Source organism: Triturus cristatus, chromosome 2_1 (genome assembly GCF_964204655.1).
Source record: "Triturus cristatus chromosome 2_1, aTriCri1.1, whole genome shotgun sequence".
Taxonomy (NCBI): Eukaryota; Metazoa; Chordata; class Amphibia; order Caudata; family Salamandridae; genus Triturus; species Triturus cristatus.
In genome coordinates, this window is record NC_140581.1 from 45429695 (window position 1) to 45447474 (window position 17780).

The 17780-nt window shown below is 46.3% G+C and overlaps 1 protein-coding gene across 2 annotated transcripts in view; it reads left to right on the forward strand.

Moving 5' to 3' along the window:
- Positions 1–17780, forward strand: part of LOC146863690 (uncharacterized) — a 367891-nt gene that overhangs the window by 331774 nt on the left and 18337 nt on the right. The gene's annotated exons all lie outside the window — the stretch shown is intronic.

The following is a 17780-nucleotide window of genomic DNA, read 5'->3' on the forward strand; positions in this document are numbered from 1 at the left end:
CGCAATGTTCCATGACATAAACTGTACTGTGGTGCAAGCTTTTCTTAGATCTAAACTTTTACGAATGTTGAGTGCTTTCACTACAGGCGAGGTTTCTACCACTCTTGAATCTATGGCCCCCGGCTGTTTAGGTGATAGACTATGTGGGCTCATTGGAGTGGAATCGAGATCCCTATGCTGTGGAGGAATTGGAGCAGAAGGGGAGATCCTGATTTCTTTCAAACTGATTTCCACGTTTTCAGATGCATGGTCGGTATCATTAGAAGAAGATTGGTGAGATGCATTGGGTTTGAATCTCTTTGGTATTGAGTCAATCTATATCTTCCAAACCATACAAAGCGGCGTAGGGGTTAGAGGTAGGAATATTAAATCTCTGGTATATCTGAGGATTATTATTCCTTGGTGCCTGGTTTAGGGCTTGAAATGGTTGGTGGTTATTGTTCATAAGTCTACTATTCAGCTGTGGATAAGAAGCATGGTTATATGCAGCTTGAAAAGAGAAACGATGATCTATTTCACCCCAATTCGTAGAAGAATCTTTTTTGACATGCGGATTGGAGTAAGAGATCAATTCTCTAGGGTAGAAATAGTTAACCAAGTGTGTAGCAATGGCAACCTCCCCTCTAGCCTCACACCAATCACCTATGCATCTGACCGCTCTGTGATCTCTAAAATTTATAATTATCACGTCCCCCTTCTTATCTTTCGGTCTAGTTCCTACCAAGCATGTACGTCTCACCATAAGAATTTCCCCATTTATGTGTGCAGGGAGGGGTCTATTTTGATTCAACCAATGCATGGTTTTGTTTTTTAGCGCATAGAAGTCCTCCCTTGCACCTGCTATTAATTCCGGAACCCCTGTCATAATAATTGTATATGGGGCTGATTCGGGGGGTAGATCCACTCTTCTGCTTACTGGGATATATTGAGGCTGGGTTAACCATTCACACTTCTCTTGATGTATTATATCCTTTTTCTTCATGGTAGGTGTTACCGAAGAATGATTTCTATTTTTACTTTTTTGTTCTTCGGTGTCTCGTTGAGTACCAGATTTAGGTCTATTACCCGCCTTTTTGTCCCCTTCTGATTCTTTGCTGTTTATTGCGTGATGTTTTCTACCTAGATCTGCGGTATTATTGGATGGTATATCCGCAGAATTTGCCCCCGAAGTGATGCGCGATTTTGTCAAGTGATCATCGATGGTGGATCGCGCTATCACGGGAGGAAGAAGGGGAACTTGTTCCTTCATATTATTTTTGATCTGGGTATTTGTGAATTCGGATATAACTAGATTGTTCCTTTCCATTTGTTTACTTAAATCCTCTAGGTGAAGGGTTATTAATCTAGACCTTTCAAGAAGAGGAAGTAAAAGGGATTTGACCATAATCTCTAATTTAGCAAGTAGGTCGGTCAAGATATCCGGACTGGGTGACAATCCTGGGGTGTTCATGCTTGGAAGAGGAGTGTTTGTTGCTACGGAACCTAAATGATTCGGCTTTTGGGTAAGAGGTTTGGCCTTTTTCTTTTTGGTCAGGAGTGGTCTAGTGAGTATACCTCGTCTCTTTCTTACTAGTTGTCTATTTACCACTGGGGGGGGAGAGATAACTAGATTGGGTGAATCTGATAGCCCCGATAAGGTTAGGCTGCTTATATTATCACTGGGCTGGGGAACCAAGCCAGGAGGATTAACATAAGACATGTTTTTAGTTGTTTCAGGCGTCGAGTAGGATCTAGAAATTCCAATGCCCACATTCGCCACCTCTGGAGAAGGGATTTTACCAATTGTGCCCAGTGAAGAGCGCTTGCCTGTTAGCAGGTCTAAAGATAATCGTTTTTCCGTATCCGCTATCTCCTTGTCCAAGACAGTAGTCACGCGCTTGAAGAATTGATCGATAGTTCCGGATACTGGGCCTTTAGAGGTGTTTACAGTTAGAGTACGCGACTTATCAGCGCTTTGTGACATGATTGTATGATGCGGTTGAGCTACAACGAGAAAATACCAATAGAGTTCAACTATACACAGTGAGTCAATGTCCACAACAAGCGAAGATTTCAATCAGTGTGTAGTAAATGCTCTCACCGTAGAACGAATGTTAGAGAGGTGGCCCGTCCCGTCCACGATCGTCCTCGGACGGCCTCAGACGGCCCACCCTTTGCCCAGGCTTCGCCCCAGTCTGCGCCCCGCACGCGTCCCGCTCACGCGATGAGGGGCGTGAGTCAAATAGCGGGAGGAGGAGGGGCCGGGAAGAGGCACCAGGTGCGTCCTATGACAGCGAGGCAAGGCACCCTGGGCCTCGCAGTCCCAGCGAGTAGTCAAGAGCAGCCTTCAAGGGTTAGTTCCACCAACGAGATCCATCGGCTCCAACCACATAAAAGGAGGGTCTTTAAAAAGTGTCCACGTTCTGCGCCTACGAGCGGCACCCCATGCTGGCCTTTCAGAGACACCTGCCTGATATGTGATTGACTTTTCACCAGCCACACTAGCCTTGAGATGTTCTAGCTTAGCATTCAACTCTGAACAACAGCCCTACCTTCCTCAATGTACAGGTACTTACAAGAATCTGTGGAATTTCAAATACACGTCCAGAACACCCTAGCTTGCCACAGTGTCTGCAGTTTGACTAATGCTACCTACAGGGTCTTTATTGATGACATAACTACACTTTCACAATTGATTTAGTAACCTTCTTACTTTCTCAAATTTGCTTGAAAATACACCATTTGCCCAATCTTTTTTAAAAATGTTCCCAGGGGGGAGAACTCCCTCGAGCCCCCTTTATTGTGGTCGGGCCCGCTCGCTACAGGGCACTCATCCTGCACTTTTACACCCCACCACTTTCAAATGTCACCAACTGTCACTGACATTAAGGTCTAGAAAGACCAAACCTCCTCTTTCTCTCAATGTTTTATAGACTTTACGGGGCCTCGCTCAATTCTAAATATATATCAAGATAACATTTTCAAACTCAGAGAAAAAAACCTGGGATGATTTTGAGTAGGGCCTGAAAGATATTTAGTATCTTTGGCAGGATTGTCGTTCTTATAGTATTTATCCTACCCTGACATGAGATGGGCAATGTTTATCAATGATGAAGTTCCCTATTGACCATAGCAAGCATGGCTGGGAAGTTATCATAGTATAAGTCTTGTATTTTGTGTGGATAATAATGCTCAGGTATCAGACAGATTTCGGTGCCCAGTGAAACTGGGTATGTTCCCTAAGAGATTCTGCCTCCAGTGATTGCAGTCTCAGATTTAGGATTTCTGGTTTAGTCATCTCGATTTTGAACCCCAAAACCTCTTTGTAGTATCTTAGAAGTTCATGCAGTTGAGATAGCTATGTCTCTGAGTTGGCAAGTTAGACATGTGCTTTGCAAATCCGAGCCGAATTAAGACCCCCTAAGTCCTCATCTCCTCTTAATACCCTCACCATAGGCTCATTAGTGAGCTCAAATATAAGGAGAGCCCGTTTAGTGCCCCTACTAAGGAATAAGGGATTTGAGAGCATCCCATCAAGATATTCCTCATGGTGGTTTCGCAGTAGTTTGCTAAAACAATTATAATAAAATAGGTGCAAAACCCCATAGTATGGAGAACTTGAGTCATGAAGTGCCAGTCCAGTTGGGCAAAGGTCTTTTCAGCATTAAGTGTGAACAGTAGTGCAGGTACTTTTTATTATGTGCCTTCTCGACCAAGTGGATCGGCCTTCCTAAATGATCATGTGTATGCCTATGTTGAATGAACCTCGCTTGATACAGATGGATCAGACTTGGTAAAATGTTGTCTAATCACAGGGAGAGAATTTTGGAATAGATCTTTACATCTGAATTAAGTGAAACAATCAGACCCAAGACCTACTGACATTCAGTAGGCTACTCAAGACCTGTCTGTTCGACCAGTAGTGGCACCCCCCCTCCTCTCTTCCCTTTTTTTTCTTCCCCAGCACCTTGAGACCCTCGCGGGTAAGTAGTGCGCTCTACAAATTCCGTGATTGATTGATTGATTGATATATGAGAAATAGAGTTTCAGATCGTTGCCCTGTTTGTGGCTAATAACTATTGTGGCTTCAGCCATGGTTGGTATGACCTTACACCATTTTATGAAAGAGTTAAAAGGTTTAGGCCCACATGCATCAAAGCAAAAACCGGTCGCAAACGGGCAGATTCTCAGAATCTGCCCCTTTGCGACCGGTATTTTTGCATTTGGGATGCATCATCCAAAGTGCCAAAATCGCAATTTAAGTAATCTTTAAATTGCGATTACTTAAATTGCGATTGCATTTAAGGAATCTCAAATTGAGATTCCTTAAATGCAATGCATGAAAGTAAAAATATTAGCGATTTCGCTAATAGGGGGAGCAAATTACCATGAAGTTGAACTTCATGGTAATTTGCAAAAACTTTGAAAAATGCACTAAAGTGCTTTTTTCAAAGTTCCATTTTACACACACACATGCCCTTGGGGCATGTGTGTGTGCAAGATGTACTCATATGCAGATTTCAGGGGTGCAACAGGGTGTCCTTTTGACACCCTGGCAACCTTGAAATTGCATGAGCAATTTGCGATTCTCTTATTGAGAATCGCAAATTGAGAATGTCTTCCCATTCATTCCTATGGGCCTCTAGGCCCATAGGAATGAATGGGGAGGTATTCTTTAATTGCGACTCGCAATTTGCCAGTCGCAATTAAGGAATGTTTAGAAATCGCTATTTTCTATGTGATTTCTACATGCATAGCCTTTTGCTATTCCTTATTAGCGAATCCTTATTTTTCGCTAATAAGGAATCGCAAAAGTCATTTTTGATGCATGTGCCAGTTAGTAAGATGTGGGATTAACAGGGCACAAACTCTTTGTAGAAGTTGGCCGTGAACTCATCTGGGTCTGGGGACTTTTCGAGTTTTAGAAGCTTGCTTACCAATTTGACTTTTCTCTATTATCAAGGCTTCTAGATGGTCTCTTTGAGTTGGAGTTAGTTTGGGCATTTTGGCTTTATCAAGATATGTTGTTTGCACGTTTACTTGGAGAGAGTCTGAGGTTTAGAGGGTGGAGTAAAATCTGTGATATTCTTTATTTTAGTCCTCCTCATAGAATAAAAGGTCCTCCTCTTCCGATTTGTTTTCTTTAATGTAATCAGTCTCTTGCTTCAGCCTTAAGTATCTTGTTGATAGTGTGCCTGATTTATTGCCCTTACAGTAATGTGTGTTTTGAAGACAAAGAAGAGAGAGTTCCACACAATGGATCTTGACTGTTCAAATGTGGCCTCTGATGTTTACCACTATGTGAATAATTCTTGGGGTGGGTTACTTTAGTTTGCTTTTGCTGTCATGTATTTCAATTTCAAGTTTCTCCCTCCTTAATCGTTTGGCTCACTTCACTTCAGGTAATAGCCCTACAGTCTCTTACAACTGCTTTGAATGATTCCCACAAGTTTGTTAGCAAAACCTCCTTGTTAGAAATGTGGTTGTGGGTTGACTGGAGTGTAAGCCATGGTAAACAGCAACCACAATCCTAGTCAGGGTAAGATATAAGCAAACCTCAAATTATCCTGTGCTCACCCTCTGGAAGCTTTGCCCTGAGTAGTCAGGCTTAATTTAGAGGCAGTGTGTAAAGACTTTGTGCAAGAATTCAAACAGTAAAAGACTAAAAACACCACACAAAATGATTTCACTCCAGTTTAGAAAAATGGCTCCGGTTTTCAAAAAGAAAACAAGACTAAAACAACAAACATCCAAGAATATAGTGAAAAATAGTGCCAAAAAGCACAAAGCGCTAATGGGGAATATCTGGTCGTACTGGACCTGAACAAAATCACAAGTTCAAGCCAGCTATAGAGACCCCTTAAGGCACGTTGAACAGAATATCAGAAATCATGGTTGCGGAGCGTTGCATGTCTCCCTGTCAAAAATGCATCATGCAGCTGAGGCAATGTATCGGTTCCGAGATGCGACGAGGCTGGTGTGCGAGGTTCTATTGCGTCGACATTGAGGATCCTGTCAACGAGGCTTGCAATGCATAGTCCAGTGCCATGGATGCGAGGCGCAGCAGATATGATGCGTCGGTTCCAATGAGCGGTGAAGCTGTGATGCAAAGCTTTTACACTGTCGTTGATGCTGCCATCCATGAGGGATGCGAGGAGCTGCGCCAGGGAATGTGTTCCACAGTGTCAGTTCCAAATGCGATGCTTCGGTCCCAAAACGCAGTTTGCGGTGGCTATGCAAGTCATTTGCGACGGCTCCAAACCACGCAGCAGTGTTGAAGCAGTGGATCTGCTCTGGAACGTGCCACTCAGCAGTTCCTCTGGCAAGCACTCTAGGCCCACTTCCAAGGGTCCAAGACTGGGGGAGGGGGCACCATTTGGCAGAGTAGACTCACAAATGACAGAGGCCAGGTGCAGATGCAAGGTAGGAAGCCTGTTATATTCCTGAGCCCTTGGAGTCACTCTGGGTTCTGGGTTAAAGAGATGAAGGTCCAGTCATTCTCACCCAGGAAACAGAGCAGCTGATCCACACAGCAAAGCACGAGTCCACCAGAGTGGCTGTCTTTCAGCAGCACATCAGTCCTTATTATTGGCAGAATATCCACAGGTCCAGAAGTGTACTGAAGTGGTTGTGGCGTCTAAGGTTCAGTACCTAAACCATGTGGGGCCTTTGAAGTGGGAGAGACTTCAAAAGCATGTCTTTGTTCTTTCTTAATGTACTGTGTCACACTCTTCCAAACATATGGTCTTCATGCCCTATGAGAAGCCAAGCCCTACATTCACTTTATATACTTTGCCCTTATGACAGACTCCATTGGTAGACTCCAGATAGTCAATTGGAACATACGGGGGCACTTGATAAGATTAAAAGAGGGGCTGTCCTTCGACAGGCCATGGGCGCCTGAGCAGATTTCCTGTTACTGCAGGAGACGCATCTTATGGGTTCCTGCAGGAGACGCATCTTATGGGTTCCTGCAGGAGACGCATCTTATGGGTTCCAAGTGCTGTGTCTCTCCTGTTTTGGATATATACAGGTCTATCACACTGGGTTCACCAGAGGTTCACATGGGGTGGCAGTCCTAATCCATCACAGAGTTCCCTTTGTGCATGCTAAAACATGGTCAGACCCCCGGGGTAGGTATATTATTGTGTCTGGCTCATTACATGGGGAGTCCGTTATACTTGGCATTATCTATGCACCTCCTCCGCTATCGGAGTCATTTGTAGAGTGCCTGACGAGGACAATACTGGAGATGCCAAAGGGCCTCTCCCTAATAGGTGGGGGCTGGAATGACAGAGGAGTAGAGGAATAGACAGTGGTCGGATTTGCCGCTAACTTCTCCTGCAACAAGCATATGCTAATATACTATGTGACAAGGCCAGAAAGGCTTGGTTGGCCTCATGCAGCAGAATTTACCAGTGGGGAGATAAATCGAGTTCTCTCCTGCACCGCTTGTGTCAACAAGTACTCCACCCGCTAACAAAACCTGGTATCCTCGGCGACAATGGTCAAACACTCACTGACCGTTCCCAAATTGCTTCTAGCTCCGCAACCTATTATGCGCAGTTATATACCCCCAATGACGCTCTGCCAGAACCCTTGATCCATCAATACCATCAGGATCTGCCCCCTTAATCTATTTGGGATGAGGCACGAGTCTGTCTAGATGCCCCTTTGATGGTCGAAGAACTGAGCGCTGCCCTTGCTGACTTACGCACAGGCAAAGCCCCAGGCTCCAACGGTTTCCCGTGTGAGTTCTATAAGCTGTTCCAGTCCCAGTTCCTTACTCATTATCTAGCAGCTGTACATGTGGCCCTTGAGGAGGGAAGACTCCCACCGGATTGGCAACATGCTGAAATCGCGGTATTCCCCAAGCACGGCCGACCCCGGACCAACACTGATCATACCGTCCTATATCGTATGAATGTGGAGGTCAAATTATTGGCCAAAGCCCTGACTAATCACATCCTTCCCTATATGTCAGACTTGGTTTACCCTGATCAGGCAGGCTTTATGCCTCGTCGAGTGACTCACCACAATATCCGATGATCCCACAATGTAGTAGCATCGATTGATCAGTTGGAAGGCCCGGCAGCACTGCTGCTAGCCGACCTAGATAGAGCATTTGATTAGCTGGGGTGGACATACCTGTTTGCCCTCCTACAGCACCTAAATATAGGACCACAACTCATGTCCTATATTCAACTACTATATACCGTTCTCATTACCTCCGTTAGAGTGGCCGGTGTGGTGTCTGATCCCTTCCCTATAGGACGTGGCAACCGACAGGGATGCCCCTTTTCCCCTTATTTATTTGCATTAGCAATGGAACCGCTAATGTCGGGGGTTCAAATCGATGCTCAGGTAAAGGGCTTTGAATGGCTGGGAGGGTTATCGGATCGTATCGCCCTATATACGGAAGATGTTCTTGTCTTTCTAACGGAACCACATTGGATGGGACCTTGACCTCAAATTTACCAATACTTACAACTGTGACATGCCTTGTCCCCATTTGTCACACATGTCGAATCTCCCCCAGAGGCAAAGGTTTTTATTGGGGATTTGGGGGACCATAAGACTGCAAAGATATACCAAACTATAGTGACAAACCTCTCCACGACCTTCGATTCGCTTCGGGAAAAATGGCAGAAGACCTTGGTCCCCTTGACAGTGACGATTGGACAGAGGCCTTGGAATACCTGAGGAATGCCGCAATAGTTTCTCGCCTCAGACTTATTCAGTTTAAATATTTACATCGTGCTTATTTTCCAGATGCAGGCTATGAAGGGCGGGGCTGATAAATTCCCTTATGTGCCTACAATGTGGCAGCACGAAAGGCACGCTTATTCATACCATTTGGGAATGTACTGCACTGGGTAGGTTTTGTAGGGGGGTTACGAATTGCTCATCAGAAGTGCTGTGATGGGAGATGCCTTTGTCTCCTAAGCTTGCCCTCTTACATATCACATAAGAAATAGAGGGAAAAATGTATAAAGGACACCTGTTATTCTTGTGCCTTACCTTGGCAAAAAGGGAAAGAGCTTGGGCATGGAAAGATACGGTTCCGCCTAAATTGGTAGCTTGAAAGGCAGGCCTTGATTGGTGTATGGGTCAGGAGCAGCCTAACTTTGAAGCACGGGGATGCCCGCAGAAGCACCTCAAAATATGGAAACGTTAGTCAGAGTTCAGGGGTCTCATATTGGAGCCTCCCTCACCATGATCTACTGAAGTGGAATCCATCTGAGAATGTATCACAGGCCAGAGCGGTGATACAACGGGCTATGATAAACGTGGAGTGGCTTGATGGGTATGATACATGGACTACTACACAGCATGAGACACAGTTGTTTGTAAAGTTAGGGTCTGATGTTTAAAGACTCGAAGTTTATCTTTTTGTATCATAAATGTCATATGGAAGTCACCTGCTCCAAAGCTATTACATTGATCAATCTATATTCTTTTTCCTCTGTAAAGAATGTGATTATATTATCTGATGACCCAATAAAAAAGAGTTCTGAAAAAAAAAAGCATGCCTTTGAAGTGAACAGATATCCTCCCTTCCTGCCCTAGCTCCAGACTCACTACAGAGGGGTATGTAGCCTGGTGTGTGTGGACAGGACACAGCCTATTCAAGTGTAAGTGAGGCTGTGCCCAGCTCTTCCCTACCATCCTGCCACAGATGGGTCATTGAGACACACCTAAGCTCCCATTTTGTGTGTGTAGATAAGAGTAATACACAAAGCTCAACTGCCAACTACCCTGATTCATGTGATCAGAGACAGGCTAGAGGCACAAAATGGCAAAAGCAAGAAAATACTAATTTTTTAAAAGTGCAATTTTTAGAATTGCAATTTAAGATCCAACTTTACCATAAGTTTGGATTCTAAATTGTGATTCTGGAGACACCAGACTTGCAAGGTTTATCTCTTTCCAATTGGAATTTACACTTATAAAATGTAATAAGGTAATCCCAATGTTATCCTCAGGGACTAGGCCCTGCAGTAATGAAAAACGAATTTGAGAGTTTTACACTAATAGGACATGTAAAATTTAAAAGTACATGTCCCACCTTTTTAAATACATTGCACCCTGCCCTATGGGGCCTACCTTATATGTGACTTATATGTATTAAAAAGGGAAGGATTGGGCCTGGCAAAAGATTTTTTTGCCAGGTCAAAATGGCATTTTAAAATTGCATTAACAGGCTCTTCAAAGGCAGGCCTGAGACATGGTTAACTGGCTTCTTATGTGGTTGTCACAATCAGTGCTGCTGGGCCACTACTAGCTTTTAATTTACAGGCCGTGGGTACATATAGTACCCATTTTACTAGGGATGTGAAAGTAGTAAATTAAATATGCCAATTGGGGCAAAGACAATACTACCATGTTTAAGCAGAGAGCACAAGCACTGGTGAGCAGTGGTAAAGTGCATAGAGTCCTAATACCAGCAAAAACTAGGTCAGAATTGCAAGTTGATGGTAATTTGCAAAAACGTTGAAAAATGCACAAAAGTGCATTTTTCAAAGTGCCATGTGGTTCACACACATGCCCTTGGGGCATGTGTGTGCACCACATGTGCACACATGCCAATTTTCGGGGTGTATCAGGGTGACCTTTTGGCCCCCTTGCACCCTCGAAATTGCATGCGCAACTTGTGAGTACCTATTTTGTACTTTCAAATTGCACATGCAATTCACATTCATTCCTTAGGAATGAATGGGAAGCTATTCCTTAATTGCGAATTGCAATTTCCTATTCGCAAATAAGGAATATGTAGGAATCGCTAATATTTTAGCGAAACCTACATGCATAGGCAATTGCATGTGCATATGCCTGTCACCACTCTTTCGGGCATCTTACTTTACCGCCCCCCAGGCCCTACTGGCCCATTCTGTTAGGTATTTACAGAAAGTGTAGCTAACTTGGCTAGCTCCCTACCTAATTTTACGGTATTGGGAGACTTTAATATACACTTGGATAAAGCCCAACTCCCCCAAATAGTAGATCTTGTTGAGGGGCTAGCGGCCTTTCAGTTTAATCAAAAAGTCTCAGGGCCAACACACAATAAAAGTCATCTATTGGACCCTATTTTTTCTAACATTCAATCTTTGACTGCTTCTCAACCTATTACCTTACCTTGGTCCCATTTACGTGGGTTAGGCAGGAAATAAGTCCCCTAGCCAAGAAAACAAATAAGCTCATCCGGACCTGGTCTACTCTTCCATGGAATGTGTGGGAGAATGAACTGGAAATCACAAGACCCACACCTCATCCTAGTCCCACAATTGCTAACGTCTGTTTCAATAGCTGGCTAGAGTCCTCGTTAGATATTATTCTCCCAAAAAAAGAGATACAGATAAAAACTGGTACCAAGAAAAACCCTTGGTACTAGAAAGAAAGTGGAGAAAAGACTTCTCATCTAGCAATAAAGTTAAATATAGAGAAGCTATTAAACACTATAAATTAGAGATTAAATCTGCACAAAGTTGTTATCAGGCGAAAATTGCATCAGAGGTGAACTCTCCGCGTGAAACCTTCTCGATTGCTAAATCACTTCTGACACCTTTTGTTCCCTCACTGATCATAGATAATCTTCAATCTCGGTGTAATCAGCTAGTGGAATTTTTATCAGCAAAGATTCAAACCATCTATAAATCTTTCCCTATGGAAAGAGACCTGAAGCTGGTACATCAAACTGATCCAATGAAGGAACAAGTTTCACTGAAATAATTTTTCCCCTATTGAATCAGGATTCTTTAGTTGAAATCCTAACCCATCTTAAATCTGGCTCACCCTCTGACCCAGCCCGGCCTACTGCTCTTTTTAAGATTAGTAAGACCATTTCTTCAGTTTCAGTTGACCTGATTAATGCCTCCTTCCTTACGGGAACTGTGCACCCCCTGTGGAAGAGGGCAATGGTCAAGGCCCTGCTGAAGAAGCCCAACTTGGATCCGGAAGATTGGGCGAACTATCGACCCATATCCCTGCTCCCTGGCATTAGTAAAATCGCCGTGAAGCATGTAAACTCTGCCCTGTCGAGCTTCTTGGAAAATAATGATCTGCTACACTCTTCTCAAACAGGTTTTAGATCACAGCAGGGCACTGAGACTGCCCTTCTGTCAGTTGTGGAGGAAACCAGGAAGATTCTTGACAATGGAGGCTGCGCTGTAATTATTTTATTAGATCTCAGCGCAGCCTTCGACACAGTCAACCACTCGCTCCTGATGAGTAGACTTCGAGATGTTGGTATTAAAGGAATGGCACTGAAGTGGCTGCAGGCTTTTCTGGAAGACAGAGTTTTTTCTGTTTTTGAGGAAGACTGTATCTCCGATCCAGTGCCTCTTACCTGCGGAGTCTCTCAGGGTTCCACATTAAGCCCCACTCTGTTCAACGTCTACCTCAGTTCTCTGGCACATATTGTCACCCCATTTGGTGTGCAGATTGTCACCTATGCAGATGATACTCAGTTAGTCGTTTCCCTGAACAAAGAAGACTGCTAGTACGAGCATTAATCCTGTCGAGGCTGGACTATGTGAATGCTATCTATCTTGGAGCTCCTTTGTCTACCACTAAAATACTACAGACTGTTCAAAACTGTGCAGCCCGACTTCTTTTAAATGTTCCTAAACGCTTTTCAGCCAAATCTGCTCTGGCCTCATTTCACTGGCTTCCAATCCAAGAAAGGATTCAATTTAAGACTATGTGCATCACACATAAATCATTGGCAGGAAAAAGATCCCTGTTGACTCAGGCTATGATTCTCCCCTACCAGCCCAAAAGAGTCCCAAGATCAGAGGGTAAACACCTTTTAACTGTCCCAAAAGTTAAACGAATAAGAAGTGGTGGCCATATGCTTTCATAGAGTGCTGCCAAGCTGTAGAATCGTGTTCCCCTTTATATCCACTCCCAATCTAATCACCATCATTTCCGTAAACAGTTAAAAACCTTTCTCTTCCCCTGATATGTTATGAATTTGATCTAGTGTTTCCTTAGCGCTGGGATGCCTTCGGGTAACCAGGCGCTTTATTAGTGCTTCCTCACTCACTCATTGCGATTCCATAATTGCGATTCCTAATAATCTCAATTAAGGAATCACAGATGCCTACCTTGATGCATGTGCCCATCATATCTTATTGTGATGCACCCTCCAGATGTCTTGAAGATCCAATTTCTTCAGACTTTGTTTTAGCTTTTTAGAAAATTTACCTATATATGCAGTGGCTATGTTTGTTCTATCTACGTGAGGGTCTCATACCAGATTAAAGTCCCCCACCAGTACTAAATCGCCCTCAGAAATCCCTCAATGGTATGGAGAAATTAGCATACAAAGGTTTTATCCTACGTATTGGGAGCATTAACAAAGGCCAAGGTGATCTTATGCCCCTCTAATGTTCCCTTAACTAAAAGGGTTAATCCTCCTTTATCTCTTTAAATTATATTACCTCAATGGGCAGGGAACCTTGCAGGAAGAGTGAAATTCCATTATGTTTGGTGGTTCCAGAGGATTCAAAGGCATTAAAGTATGAGATACTTGAATAGCTACAATGCCCACCGTCTTATCAAGGCGGAAGTGCCATAATCTAGTCCGCTTATTATGAGAAATTAGGCCTCTACCATTCAATATGACTATTTTAAGCATGGGTCTAACAGTGACATGAGCGTTGACCCACTGGGATGTATTTTGTCATACAGAGTCTGTCCAGCAAAGGAAGTCACAGAGCCCCTCCTACAAGTGGTAGATGTGGCATCGTGGAGTAAGCATAGGGACACAAGCTTTGACTGATGCTTTGGCTCGTCTCATTCAGTGTGGTCTCAGAGTTCTCCACTCATAGAGTTCTTTTGTACGGAGTGTATTTGTATCTTGTGGTTTTGATGCTCCTTCTGTGCTACCATCGGGTTGGAAGCCTCGGATCAGCACTGCTTCCTCTACTTTTGTGACTTTGAGTCTCATTGTGGAATTCGAAGGTAAGGCAAAAGGGATAAAGTAAGTAATATCTTATTTCGTTTTGTCTCAGTTTATCCATGATAGGAGGAGCTGCTGACAGTGTGCTAACATGGCAGGTGCTATGTCCTAGAAAAGTTTTCATTCAAAAAATTGATGTTTAATTGAGTTCAGGCCTCTCACTGCCTTTAAGACTTATTCTTATTGTTGAAAGTCATTGAATTTAACAGGATTATATCCTGGTCTCCTGAGGGTAACTGGAATGTGTTGTCCAACCCTATGGACCTGTTCAAGACACATTTCCCGATGTGTTTCTTTTAGTAGCTCTGCTATCAAGTCCTTCAGAAATTGCCATTGATCTGTTTCCTCTGCACCCTCTTGAAGGTCTCTGATCATAATGTTATCCCTTCAGGATGGATTTTGAAGTCTTCCTGCTTAAGAAACACAATGTCAGCCTGGACTTGAACGGTGCCTAATTGCTCGAAGAGTGATTGGCATCTTCTAGTCATTTAACCTTGGCCTCTTTCTCCATCACCTTGCTTAGCGGTTGGGCAGCGTTGCTGCTGTGTGGAGAGGCAAAGTTACGCCCGCTCAGGCTGATCCTCCTTGATGGGTCATTGACCCTTGACCCCGTCTATAGGCAGGTGGCTCCCCACACCGCACAGCTCCACCTGACTGTGCCCATGTTTCCCGCTCGTTGCTGCCATGAATTTGTGCCACCAAGACCCTGTGTCCACTCCCCCTGCCCAATTTCCTTTTTCTTGCCTGTCCCCGGTTTGGCTGCCTGCCGTTTTTCTGCTGTTCTGCTGTTTTATGTTGCTTTTTTCTTTTTCTGCCTTTTTCTGCCCTTTTTCCTTCAGTTGCCCACTCCCTCACTTCCCATTATCACCGCTGTGTCCCCTGCGACCCCGCTCCCCCTCGCGCGCCCTTTCGTCCCCCACCCACCTCCGAGCTGCTCCTCCCTCCCACCTCTCCTTCTTAATGGAGGCTGCTGTGCGGTGAAGAGAGTGACCCTTGACCCTGTCTACAAGCAGGTCGCTCCCCATGCCGCACAGCTCCACGTGACTGTGCACGTGTTTCCCGCTCGTTGCTGCCACGAGTTCGCGCCACCAGGACCCCGTGTCCACTCCCCCTGCCCAATTCTTTTTCTTGCCTAACCCCGGTTTGGCTGCTGTTGCCTGCTGTTTTTCTGCTGTTCTGGTGTTTTTTGTTGCCTTTTTCTTTTTCTGCCTCTCTGCCCTTTTTTCCTTCATTTGACCGCTCCCTCATCTCTCTTTCCCGTTGCTGCGTCCCCTGCGGCCCCGCCCCCCCCCAGTCACCCATTCGTCCCCCACCCGCTCCTCCCTCCCACCTCCCATTGTTAATGGAGGCCGCTGCGCGGCCGTGCCGAAGGCGCGCCTATGGCAAGCCCGTCTGCACCCGTCCGAGCCTGGACCGCACCCTGCGCCAGACCTCCTGGCCCTGCAAGCTCAACAACACCCGATGCCGCTACGACGCCAACCTCCTCCACGCACTCAACGCCGGCCGATCATCCACCTGCTTGCAGGCCACCCCGAAGCTCACCCATGGACCTTTCACCTGCCGAAACTGCTGCTTCAGCAGCCTGCGAACACCTGTACGTCCTGCCCCTCACACCAGGGTAGCTCACAACCACCTCAGATGCGTACTACTCCACACCTGCTCAGTCCACAAGCACGCCGTCGAACTCTGGGACCTACTCGACTCATCCTCCCCAGACATCACCTTCCTGACGAAGACCTGGTTGAACCCCTCATCAGCGCCTGGCATTGCCATAGCCATCCTTGATGGCTACAAGATCACCCGCAGGGACCGCACCAACAGACCGGGAGGAGGAATCGCCATCGTCCACAAGTGTACCCTCAGAATCTCGACTAGCACCGACGACACCCTCAGCACTGCCGAACACCTGCTCTCCAAGTTCCACATTGATCCCAAAACCACCCGCAGAAGAACCCTCACCTACAGACCACCCGGACCCTGACCACAGTTCAGCGACTCCATCACAGACGTCGTCAGCTCACATACCCTGGCCTCCACAGACTACATCCTCCTCGGAGACCTGAACTTCCACCTCGAACGCCAATGACAGCAACTCAACCACCCTGATCAACAACCTCGCCAACCTCGGACTCAAACAGCTGGTAACGACTCCCACCCACTCTGCCAGATACACGCTCGACCCCATCTTTTCTGACAGCAACCACGTCTCCTTCAGCCACACCAGCGAACTCCACTGGACCAACCACCGCTGCATCCACTTCGCCTTCGAGAAACACACCACGCACAACCACCCTAAACGAATCCCTCGCCGCAGCTGGAGCTGGGTCACCGAAGACCAGCTAATCACCACCCTCGCCCGAAACCCACCAACCGACCCCACCGACACTGACACAGCCGCCTGCAACTTCAGGTAATGGATTGACGACTGCACCAACACTCTTGCAGCAATCATGAAACCCTCAAACAGACTCACCAACAGAAGGGCCAGCTGGTTCACCACCGACCTCCAGGCATCCAAACAGACCTGCCAAATACTTGAAATGAAGTGGCGCCATGAACAGACACCTGTCAATCATGCTGCCCTCAAGACCACCAGCCGCAAGCACCACCAACTCATTCGAACCTCCAAAAGGACTTCCTTCAAGGAACGCATCAACAACAACGCACACAACAGCAAAGAGCTCTTCAACATTGTGAAGAAGCTCGCCAATCCCAGCTCCAACGACATCCCGCCGTCACAAGACCTCTGTGACTCTCTAGCCACCTTCTTCCACCACAAGATCGCAGACATCCACGACAGCTTCAACACCCAGAACCCCCGACAGCCGCCGACACCTCAAACTCATCGCCACCAAGCCGCACCGGCCTCCTGCTCTCCTGCAACCACATCAACAAGAACGACACCATCAAAACCATGAACACCATCCACTCCGGCTCACCATCCGACCCCTGCCCCCACCACATTTTCAACAAAGCAAGCTCCATCAACGCACCCCATCTCCTTCGAGACCGCCACCTTCTGGGAGAGCTGGAAACACGCCGAGATCAACGCCCTACTAAAACCTCCGGCAGACCCAAAGGACCTCAAGAACTTCTGGCCCATCTCCCTGCTCCCGTTCCCAGCGAAAGTCATCGAGAAGATCGTCAACAGGCAACTGACCCACTTCCTTGGGGAAAACAACACCCTGGACCCGTCCCAATCCGGATTCCGCATCAACCACAACACCGAAACAGCCCTCCTTGCCGCCATCAACGACATCAGGACCCTGCTGCACAAAAGTGAAACCGTGGCCCTCCTCCTCCTGAACCTCTCTGCCGCTTTTGACACCATCTGCCACCAAACCCTACGCACACACCTCCACAATGCAGGGATCCGTGGCAAAGCCCTGGACTGGATTACCTCCTTCCTCACCAGCTGAACCCAGAGAGTCCGTCTCCCCCTATTCTGATCCATAGCCACCAAGATCACCTGCGGCGTACTCCAAGGAACATCCCTCAGCTCCATCCTCTTTAACGTCTACATGGCACTGCTCACCAACATCGTCCGATCACTCGACCTCAACATAGTCTCATATGCCGACAACACCAGGCTGATCCTCTCCCTTACCAAGGACCCCGCCACCGCCAAAACCAACCTCCACGAAGGAATGAAGGCCGGCCCCAAATGGATTAAGAACGGTCATCTGAAACTGAACTCAGACAAGACGGAGGTCCTCATCAGCTCCACCCCATCCGCATGGGAGGACTCCTGGTGGCCGGCCGCGCTGGGAGCTGCACCGGCACCCACCGACCATGCACGCAACCTGGGGTTCATCCTGGACTCTTCACTTTTAATGAC